At 43.2% G+C, this 10406-nt stretch overlaps 1 long non-coding RNA gene across 4 annotated transcripts in view; it reads left to right on the forward strand.

The window, feature by feature from the left end:
• Positions 1 to 9293, forward strand: part of LOC106026309 (uncharacterized) — a 30955-nt gene extending 21662 nt beyond the window's left edge. Inside the window, exons 4-6 of one of the 4 annotated variants that reach the window (XR_010045821.1) lie at positions 25 to 357; positions 984 to 1073; positions 2138 to 4490. This is a non-coding gene — a long non-coding RNA (uncharacterized LOC106026309). Of the gene's footprint in view, positions 1 to 24; positions 4507 to 6963 lie in introns of those variants that run through there. The other 3 variants (XR_010045820.1, XR_010045819.1, XR_010045818.1) reach the window with 3 other exon arrangements.
• The last annotated feature ends 1113 nt before the right edge of the window (positions 9294 to 10406 follow it).

Here is a 10406-nt window from a genome sequence, read left to right on the forward strand (position 1 = left end):
CTGCTCTTCTTATCTGTCTGACAGCCATGGACAATTTGCCACTCTCAGGATTTCCTGTCATGGAGTGACTTTCCGATCTCCTTTCTGATGAACAGAACTGCATCCACCAAGTGTTGGTCACTGGGTGGGATGGAAGATCATCCATCAGAATTATCACAGCCTCTACAGCAGATCTTCATGGGGCCAAGGCCACAGCTAACTGCTTGGCATGGAGCCCCCATTTCATCCTCAGTGACCCTAAGCTCTCAATCCACTCATTCCCGACCTGTTTGGCACTGTAAACTAGGGTTGAGTGAGGCCCTTGCATAGGGCGAGGACCTGAATTCACAGGTGACCAATTCCCACTGGGCTGCTTAGGTAAGAATTCCCCTTCTCAGATTTGGTGCCTATAGGGTGGAGAGTTTAACCCTGGAGAAGTCCAAGGAGATGAGGCTGTGCCTGGGGTATCTATCCAGAAGGCCAGCTCTTTAGGCTCCTTCAAGCTATGAGGCCCATGCTTCCTGTACAGACCTCTACCAGGCTCTCTGCTGCCTGACTTCTGAGACTGTGAGTAGACATAGAATTGGTCTCCTGCACATGGCTTCTCAGGAGGTTTTGGGGCTGAAGCAAAGCCCACACTCAAATTAGTCCGCAGAGGGTAGTGGTAATGGGCTCACAGGAGGGCCCCTGCAGAAAAGGGATTCTCTTATTAAAACTTACATTTCACAAGGGAAACTTAGAAATACTAGCCTGCTCAGATCCCCTCAATAGAGAGGTTGAATAGAAGTCTATGTATGAACAAAACCTATGAGTCCTAAGACAGCCCACCCATTTTAGGGATGAGAGAAGGAGGCTCAGTCTGGATGTCCAGGTGCAGTAATGAGGCAACTCAGAATGTTCCCAAGATTCTGATGAAAAGTCCCCAGGAAGGAATTAAGTTCCTCTTCTATAGCCATGGAAGGCTGAGCCACTGTGCCCACTGCTCTCTTCTTGTGCTCATTTAGCCCAGAGGCTCCTGCAAAAGCACCTGCAGTGCAGGAAAAATCCCATGAGACAAGTGCCAGAGAAGTGGACAGAGCGGACTGACATTTGAGGTGAGCACACATCTGGTGAGGTGATGCTGTGTAAGAGCTGGGGACAGTGGAGGAAGACATCTTGCTAGTGGTCCTTGGACACCAGGCCCAGTACAGAAAATGAGGTACAATGGTAGAATTCATTCATGATAAAAAATGAAATGATTTTGTGTCTGTTCCCTTTCTCCTCTTCCATCAATATGTGTGCAGTGACCTTGCCTGTGACAAGGTAGAGGCTTAGTAGAGAGGATATGTTAGTTGAGCAATTGCAGTCCAGATTCCTTTGGAGCAAGACAATGGGCCCAGTGTTTGACAAGCCCTGAATAGAGGCGTTGGAAGGGTTAATCAGATGCAAAGTTCCTCTTAGTCATGTGTGGGCCTCCATACATTCCTTTCTGCTCATATTCTCTGCACTGGAGCCAATACCTCCTGTTATTGTGGTCCCCATCTCTGGAGCAGGGATGTGGCACACAGGGCCCAGGGTCCACCTCCATGCCAAGGTCCTGCATGCAGCATGGTTGGGGCAGTGCCCAGCAGCCAACAGGAAGCCTGAGACTCTGAGACACCACAGGTTTCACTTTGTGAACCCAGATAACCTTATGTTCTGCAAAGACTAACAGCTCTGTCCCAGACTTCTACCCAGGAGGACAAGAGATGACTCTGGAGGCTCTGGATAAGCATCAGTGCTGCCCTTCTCCTCCTGCTAGCCCTGTCCTGGGTAGGAACATGACAGGAGCTCAGGCTCACACTTTCCAACACCTGCCCCTGCCCCAGAGCAGCTGCCCTCACTGCCTGTCCTCAGAGCCCTTACACTGATGATTTAGGATGGGAATTGTTTAGAAGAATTCACAGAGGTAGCCATGCCTTAATGTGCTGTCCTCTAGTTGGTGTCTCTGAGTGGCTGGTGGCTGAGCCTAGGGACTCCTATCCTGGGCTCCCACTTGTTTCCAGTGTCTTGGGAGTTGGGGCTCTTGGGCCCTGCCCTGTGCTGCCCTTGATTTTAGGCAGTTCCCTCTGAGCTTCCTGAAACATCTTGGCCCAGTGAACCATCCTTTCACTCATTCACATGTGGTTTTCCCATGCAGGGTCAAGACACTGGGACTTCAAAGCCTCAAAAAGCAGCACAGCATATTCACTGGTTACTCTCATGAGCCAAGTGCTGGTGAAGGTCAGCTGCCACCAGACAAAATTGCCTGGTGACCAGAAGCTTCAAAGTTCTGTTTAGACCTGTTGCCAAGGAAGTTGTGTCATGTGCTGGGGTCCATAGCTGGGCTGCCCCCTCTGATGCCTCCTTTTTTTTTTTTATTGTGGAACAAATTTATGTTCCTTAGAAATCGAAAGTGAAAAACTAGAAAGCAGAATGTGGCTTTATACTTTTCTTCACTTTGAAATATTTCATACAACAAACATCTAGATGCTTCAGAAGTGGCAGGCTGGGAGCCAAGTGCACATTTCCATCCAAAAAGTTTTTTTTCATTGAGAATTAGGCTTCACTTAGAGATCTGTCAAATTTTAGGATGAGTTTCTTTCCTTGGCTTATGTTAGTTTCATTTCAAATCCATTAGGGAGTATGGAGATGTTCCCAGAATAACCATAATAATTTTCTTTGAAGTATGTGAATGTTTCATGTTATAACCTCCTCCTGTCCAGGGGATGAGGATTCCTAAGAAGTTTTACTCTCATGTGCCTATGAGTGATTACTTATTCATCCTTAGATATTTAACTCAGCCACACACTGTAGCTCCATACTCTGACATCCAGTGGAGGGGAGAGCAGGTGGTGATTGCAAGGGGAGGCTTTCCAAGGCCATGGACATCATCACCCCATGCTGAGGAAGGACACATGCACATCACTCCTGGGGAACTTGTCTCATAGCCACTGATATCACTTCCAGTCCTCCATTCCCAAACAGACCATGGGCTTTGTGTCCCTCCTGGGTAGTTTGCCTTTCCTAGAGGTGATGGCCCTGAGGCTGATCAGGCAAAATGCTCTCTGTTTGGTCTCCTTCAAGCAGTGTCTCCATCCTGGTCTCCCCAGTGTGCTGCCACCACATGCCATTGCAGGGCTGAACAAAACCAGCTGTCACTTGTTCAAGCATCTGTCACCCATCTGCCGATGTCCATTTCTTCTGTTTCTGTCTCAACCCTTGAAAGCAAGCTGCCACAGCCAATCTTATACATGAGCTTGAGTGGATGCAGTCTTTCATTTTAAAGAAAAACAACTTAAATGTGAAATTAATGGATTATATTACTAGTTTATGGCTAACTAGAAATTAAAGGATTATATTACTAGTTTATGGCTAACTAGAAATTCTTAAAGTATCTTTGGAAGCAGTTGTTTAAAGCAGAGTTAGGTGGTTCCTTTTCATTTTGTTTTATTATGGTATACTGCGCTACGCTTTATTATGTTACATTGTGTTATATGTTGCCGAGGATTTTGAAACTGTATTTTCTGTGGTTTCTGATTTGATTTTGTATATTCAATCTGAGAAAATATAAGAATATCACATAACTCTGAGTAAGTTTGTTTGGAGAAAATTTTAAAAGGAAAACACAGTCGGTGATGTTGGTACACACCTGTCATTTCAGTTCTCAGAGGTTGAGGCAGGGGGATTGTTGTAATTTTGAGGTCATCTGGGGTTAAAAGGGAAGATCAAGTCCAGCTTCAACTGTTTAGCAAAACCCAATCTCAAAAAAAGAATGAAAGAGTAAAAGAAAGAAAGAAAGAAAAGAAGAAAAAAATTAAAAAGTTTAAAAATACAAAGTCAAATATCACCTGTGAATTCAGAATAAAAACATATGTGAGTTTTTCTTGCAAATGTACTTTAGTCAGCACACCTAGCATAAGGTTTACCATCATGTAGACATTGATGTGCTGCCAGGTTTGCATTATTTCAGTTCTTTGAATATTTTACAGAGATGACTGCAGATATGCTACTGAATATACTTTCTTAGGATTTGTGTAGCTCAGTGTGAAGAGAATGTGATCATTGCTTTTTTTCCTCTCCTAAATTTATATTTAGAATCAGAAGTTGATCAAGGGATTAGTATTTTTTGAAATAATAATAAGGACCATATAAAAGATACTCTTTTAAGTCTATGGAAAATAAAAATAATTGTAGAATAAGAGTGGTTAATGTACCTTGCACAGTGATTTCTAGGATTACTTAATGATCAATAATTTCATACATATGTAAAATTTTGTTTTTAAACATTTTAAGACATAGTCTTAGCAGTTTTCTGAGTTTCCCATGCTAGGGTTAAACCCTTCAGCATCCTTCTTCACGCTGTCAGAGGGCTGGGATTACAGGTGTACATTATTCTGAGTCGGCAATTGGCAAACAATTTTGCATATTCGTGGAATAAAATATTTGACTTTGATCTTTAGACTTTGTAGAAAGAATCCATCTAGTTAAGCTATCTACCACCTTCCTAATTTGCAGTTTCTTTTACAATGAGTAGGACTGAAAATCCTATTAACAATATTGGTAGGGTCACTGCTTTTTAACTGTAGCTGTGTTCACCATGCGCTTCAGAAGATCACTCCAAATGCCTTCTTCTGAGGGACTGAGGCTTGGTATCCCTGAAGCACTTTCTCTTTTTCTCTGATCACTCGTGGAAATTGATGATTGGGGTCAAATCCCAAGAAAGATGTGAAGGTTAAAGCTACTTGGGGCACACTGCCCTCCAGACGGCCAGGCCAGGATAAAATATTGTTGCCTTCCCTTCTACTTTCCAAGGTTTTGTTTTGGTTATGGTTTAGGTTTTCCATTCAGTTTCTAGAGATTGAATACAGAGCTTTTGCATTTAGCTCCATTACATTCCACTTTTTAAAGTCTTCCTTTTGGTCTTTTTTGTTTTTATCCGTACCAGTGATCGAACTCATGATCACCTGCTTGCAAGGCAAGCACTTATGCTGCTGAGCTAAATCCCCAGCCCCAAAAGTCTTCCTTTTTTGAGGAGTTTCTCAATAAGTTGCTAAGTTGGTGAGTCTATCCTTGAATTTATGATGTTCCTGCCTCAGACTTCCAGATTGATATCATTACAAGACACACCACCAGACATATTTTCATCCTGGTGTTATTAAAAACTCACTGGCTGATCAAGAAATGGGTGAAAATACCTGCAATGTCAGCATTCAGGATGCTGAAGCAGCAGGATTACTGGGAGTTCCAGACAAGACTGCAACAAACTCTGATTTCAGCTCAGGGTAGATTGACAGATCGAGAACCTGAAAAGAAAAAGAAAGGGAAAATATAGGAAAGGACAGGAATGCATTGAAGAAACAAATTCAAATTCCTGCTGACTCTATGAGTTGGTTTGTCTCTGGGCTAGTCATTTTCATCTGTGATCCTATTCTTTCAGTATAAGACCCTTTTGACTGCTGTCACTTTATAATATATTTGGAAACCAGGTATTTTGTGCTTCTACATTTAATGTTCTTTAAATGGCTAGAGGATGACACTTTGTACTTCCTTGTGAATTTTCATTTTTTTGTTTTGATTTCTAGGAAAATATCAGTGGTATTTTGACAGGAATGCTTTGAAAGGGCTGGTTGATCTGGGTAGCATGTACATTATCACAACATGAATTCTTCCCATCCACCATCATGATATGTGTTTTCTTCTGTTATTGCTATTGTACTGCTTGCATCTTGCTTGCAAATTTTAAAGAACATGTGAGTTTGGTTAAATTTTTCCTGAGCATTCTTTTTGATGAATTATGAAATGAATTGTATTCTTTGTATTTGAGGTTGCAGTTTGTTTGAAGCACAGAGATATGAATTGTTTAGACATGTGGATCTTGTACCCTGCACCTTATGTGATTTTTGAATTTGTTCTAAAAGGTTTTCAGTGGAAATATAAAATGAAAGGATAATATGAAAGGTTGTGTCCTCAGGAAACAGAAACAGTGCTTAATTCTTCCTTTCTGGTTTGGAAGACTTCATTTCTTATTATTGAGTAAATTCTAGGGCTAGAACTTGGAGTACTGTGTTGAAAGTTGCTGCAAGCCTTGTCTGGTTCCTGATCTGAGAAGAAAATCTTGCATCTTGTCAGCCTCTGAGCACGATGTCAGGGATGGGCATCTCATGTATCATCTTTGCTGTGCTGAGGTCCATTCTTCCTATACATGGTGTGTGAGTAGTTCTTACCATGACAAAATGTTGAACTTCAGAATTTCTCAAAGCTATTTTTCCCAATCTATTGAAAGGTTAGCTCTGTCTCATTCTGTGAAAGTGGCAAGTGATGCTCAATGGTTTTTATAGTGGGATGGTAGTTGCATCACTGAGATTGAGCCGATTGTTGATCATGGTGCTTAAATTTTGCATGTGCTTGAAAATTTATCTGACAAGCATTTAGCTGAATAATCTTGCTTATGTTCATTAGGAATATTGATCAGTAGGGTGTTTTCAATTGTTTTTATTTTATTTTTCAATACATTATTGTCTGGCTTCATTCTCAGGGTGACTTTGTCATCTAAAAGAAGTTGGTGTTGGTTCTTTCCCTTCAATTTCTAGGAAGAATCCAAAAGTGATTGCTATTTATTCTTTATTATATACTTGAAAAAATTCACTGAGTCATTTATCTTATCATGGGTTTTTTTGTTGTTATTAATGAGTTTTGATTGTTGACACATTGCCTATATTCATTTTTGCTGTATTCATCAGTGTGTTTGTTCCTGATGGATGTGGGTCAGTGACACCAAAGGAAACCACATTCCCATTAAGGGTCACATCTCATTTTAACTTAGGGATGCAGCCATTTCCTTTTGTATCTTCCAACTAATCCTACAGTATATATTTTTGGCAGTAACTCCTTTCAGTTACTTAGACTTTTAATGCACAATGTTCTTGTTGGGTGGTTACTGCTGAAGGAAACTGGAGCTGATCGGGTGCTCATCTCTTATTTCAGGCTTCACAAAATGACCTGCCTGCAGTGCCCCCACCCCCTAACCTGCTCCGTGTAAACACCTGTCCTGCTCCACAGCTGTGGTGCATCCACATGTGGAAATTGAGATCTGCACCTGGATGGAAGACATTCCTTCAGTATTGGCTGTGTAACACACTGACCTTTTCATATTGTGCTTCCCTGAGTGAGTCAGGGGGCCTCAGGCCTACAGGGAGGAGTTCTGGAAGCAGGGTCATTCCAGCCCTCTTCTGTCCAGTGTGCAGTGTATGCTGCTTTGCTGAGAAGCTGCCTTGTGGATCAGGAGGCCTGGACCTCAGGATTTCTTGCCCCTGGTGCCAAGGTGTCCTCTACATCTGCCTGGCCCATTTTCCCCTGACATAAGATCTCCACAGAGATCTGAGCACCCCTGGACTTCCTCTTCAAGGCTCCAACTCAATGCGTAGACTTCAGGTTTGAAATCTGTGACTATGACATTCAACATGTATACATTTAACCTGGAAAATGTACTGCTAAGTCTTCATTATAAAAAGTGAGATTGAAAGACACCTGTATTCTTTATTTACTCAGTTAAGGTGTGAAAAATTAGAAACCATGAACGTAGCACACAGCAAAACTACTAAGTGAATTATAAACTTACAGGCACAGAAAATGCTGAAAGAAGGCCATGTTCTAGGCCATGTCCCCAGTCTTACTTGAGATGACAGAAAGCTTATGGCTTGGCCCTCTCTCCATCCAGCAGTGAAGAGACACAGGCCCTCACAGCAGGCAATGACAGGAGAGAGGAGCTGGTGGATGGCAGACCACTCATCCTAATGGCCCTGATAGGTACATTGTGATCCCCTCTCACACAGCTGAGACCTGGCTCTCTTCCTACCCAGCCTTGTACTCTGTGCTGCCCCCCCCCACACACACACCTTGGGAAGAGGTGGCATCTCTCTTTGGTTTAAGTAAGTTGTCTCAGGTGACATTTTTTTCAAGTAAGGGAAAATGCCATTTCCACCTTTATATGGACCTTGCTCTGCTTCTCCCACCCTTCTTCTGTCTTCCGAGCCTGCTAATGACAAGCCCATGGAGGACTCTGCTACTGGAGAACTATTTGTATGCCATTATATGCTCTCTTATTACAAATGACAGATTTAGAAAAAGAAAAAAAGAAAATCTTGGCATATTTATCTATGTCACCAGGTTTGTGTTAGTTTCCTGTGCCACTTCCCCACCCAACAATGACATTGTATGATAAAGGAATTTGAGAGTAAAACCAAGAAGAGCATTCACATTTCCAGTGCTTTGCAGCTCCATTCATTAAGTGATGGGCAAGTCTCCCAGGCTCTGCCTCACTCTGCCTCTGTCCTTCTGGTTGTCTCATGCACATCTCTGTGTGTATGCACATTGATGGCAGAGATATTTCATTGTAAAACTGAGATCTTTCACACACAAATCCATCTTGCATCAATGGTAATTTCATGATCAGATTCCTTGGCCTCTTCCTCTTTGGGCCCAGAGATACTGAGCTCAGCTTCCCTGAAGCTTTCCCTGCTTTCTGTGGCCTACACTGGTGCCCTACACTCTCTATTTGCAAGGTAGGGAGGGTCCTAGTTCCTTCCTGTTCTAAAAGTGCTGTGAACAACAATCTTGAAAAAAAAGTTAAAATGTTATACAGATTTTTCTTTATTTTTTTGTGTTGTTGTTGTGCAGCTCTCTGTGTGGGAGAAACTTCTATGATTAGCTCAGAGAGGTCCAGGGACCCTGTGTAGAGCTCTGATGGGACCTGAGGGAAATGGTTCTGCTTACCCCACCCCATTTTCTCCCCACTGCTCTTCCCCACTTACCTTAAAACCTGAAGTCAGATGGGGACACAGCATCACTCAGTGACATGGCCCTGAATGTATCTTCAGTGGGATACTGTGCATTTTGTACATTTGTTGGCCATATGAGGAGATTCCCTTTTGCATTGCAAGTATTTGTCTCTTACCTCACAAAACAAATGGAAAAGCAATTCCAACCTCAAAGATGAATGTAATTGAGTTTTATTTATAAACTGGGATCTATTTGGGACTGTCTCCTTTAATAAAGAAAAATACCAGTTAGTCTCTTCCATTAATGCTTGGCCAAATAGAGCTGTGATGCACTGATGTGAAAACCTAGAGTACTACATCACAGAGGCAGAAAGATCAGTGGTGGCTGGGGCTGGCAGGGAAGAGAGGGAACTGTGTCCAAATGGGAATGAAGTTGTGGGAAATGTTCTGGAACTGGGCAAAACTGAAGATTGTTCATATTGAGAATGTGTGCATGCCACTGCACTGAGTATGCTAATTAAAGTGAATGACATCCTATCATTTGTTTTAGATTAATTTATGCCATAATATTTAAAAGGAGTATAGAGGTAAGGGCAAGAAAATGGAAAAAATAGTGGAGGAGATGGGAAACTCAAGTTTTCAGCAGGAGCTGGCCTCAAGGGAGTTGAGGACCTGCCACCTGCTGTGGAGACCCTGTTAGTCATATCTCTGAGCTGACAGATGGGCTTCGTGGTGCTGGCTCTTCCCGTGGATCCAGAGCTGGTGAAGGCACTGGAGATGGATCAGGTGCAGACTCTGCAGCTGGTCCATGAGCTTGGTGTGCAGCTGACCCTTCAACAGCAAAAGGCAAAAAGATCACCAGTTTCCCATGTTCCTTGCAGTGCAAACAAATTTCCCAGTGCCTGTCAGAGACAGCTCTGTGCACAAATCCACTATCCGGAAGTTTCTCACACTGCATCCACCCACTGATTCCTGTGTGTCTCAGAGCTACAGGGTTGTCCCTTAGCCTTGTCCTCCTCACATACCCACAGACGTTACCAGTCCACCTCACCCTTGTTTCTGCCTCAGTTTGTTCACAATGCTCAAGCTCAGCAAGGTGAAGCTGCATCGGAGGGTTCATGTGGGTTTGCAGCTGCTGCTTAGAGCTAAGAAGCAGGGCTGTGGTTCTGGAGGAGACAGGTGTGGGGAGCTGAGTGTGAGGTCTGGTCCTCAATCCCAAACTGCTTGCCCAAGGCAACCTGCTGAGTTAGACACCTGCCTGCTTCTCCAGGTGTGGAGAGCCCAGTTCCACTCTATTTCCACCACCAGTGAATCAGTCTTGGTCCAGACAACCCTGGGAGACTGATAGATGACTCCATGGGAGAGTCTGTGTACACCCATGTGACCATCTCTCCCTTCTTCAGGAAAGCTGTGCACACATCTGTCTAGTGCTCTCCAGTGGCATGTTGCCTTCATGGGAGATGGAAAACTGTCTGCTATGGTATAGGGGTTGTCTTCCATAAGTATGTTAGAAGTGAGAGGACAGAGGGATGTGTCCTGTTCCACCTCTCCTCAGTCGTTAGATTGCTCAGTGACTTGCTACCCAGTACTCTGTGCTTCCTCTGGACTCCTCTTTCACTGTTGTGCATCCATGTCTAGGGAAGCCAAGAG

The sequence above is a fragment of the Cavia porcellus genome, unplaced genomic scaffold (assembly GCF_034190915.1).
Source record: "Cavia porcellus strain 051 isolate PalLab524CR breed Dunkin Hartley unplaced genomic scaffold, mCavPor4.1 scaffold_42, whole genome shotgun sequence".
Lineage (NCBI taxonomy): Eukaryota > Metazoa > Chordata > Mammalia > Rodentia > Caviidae > Cavia > Cavia porcellus.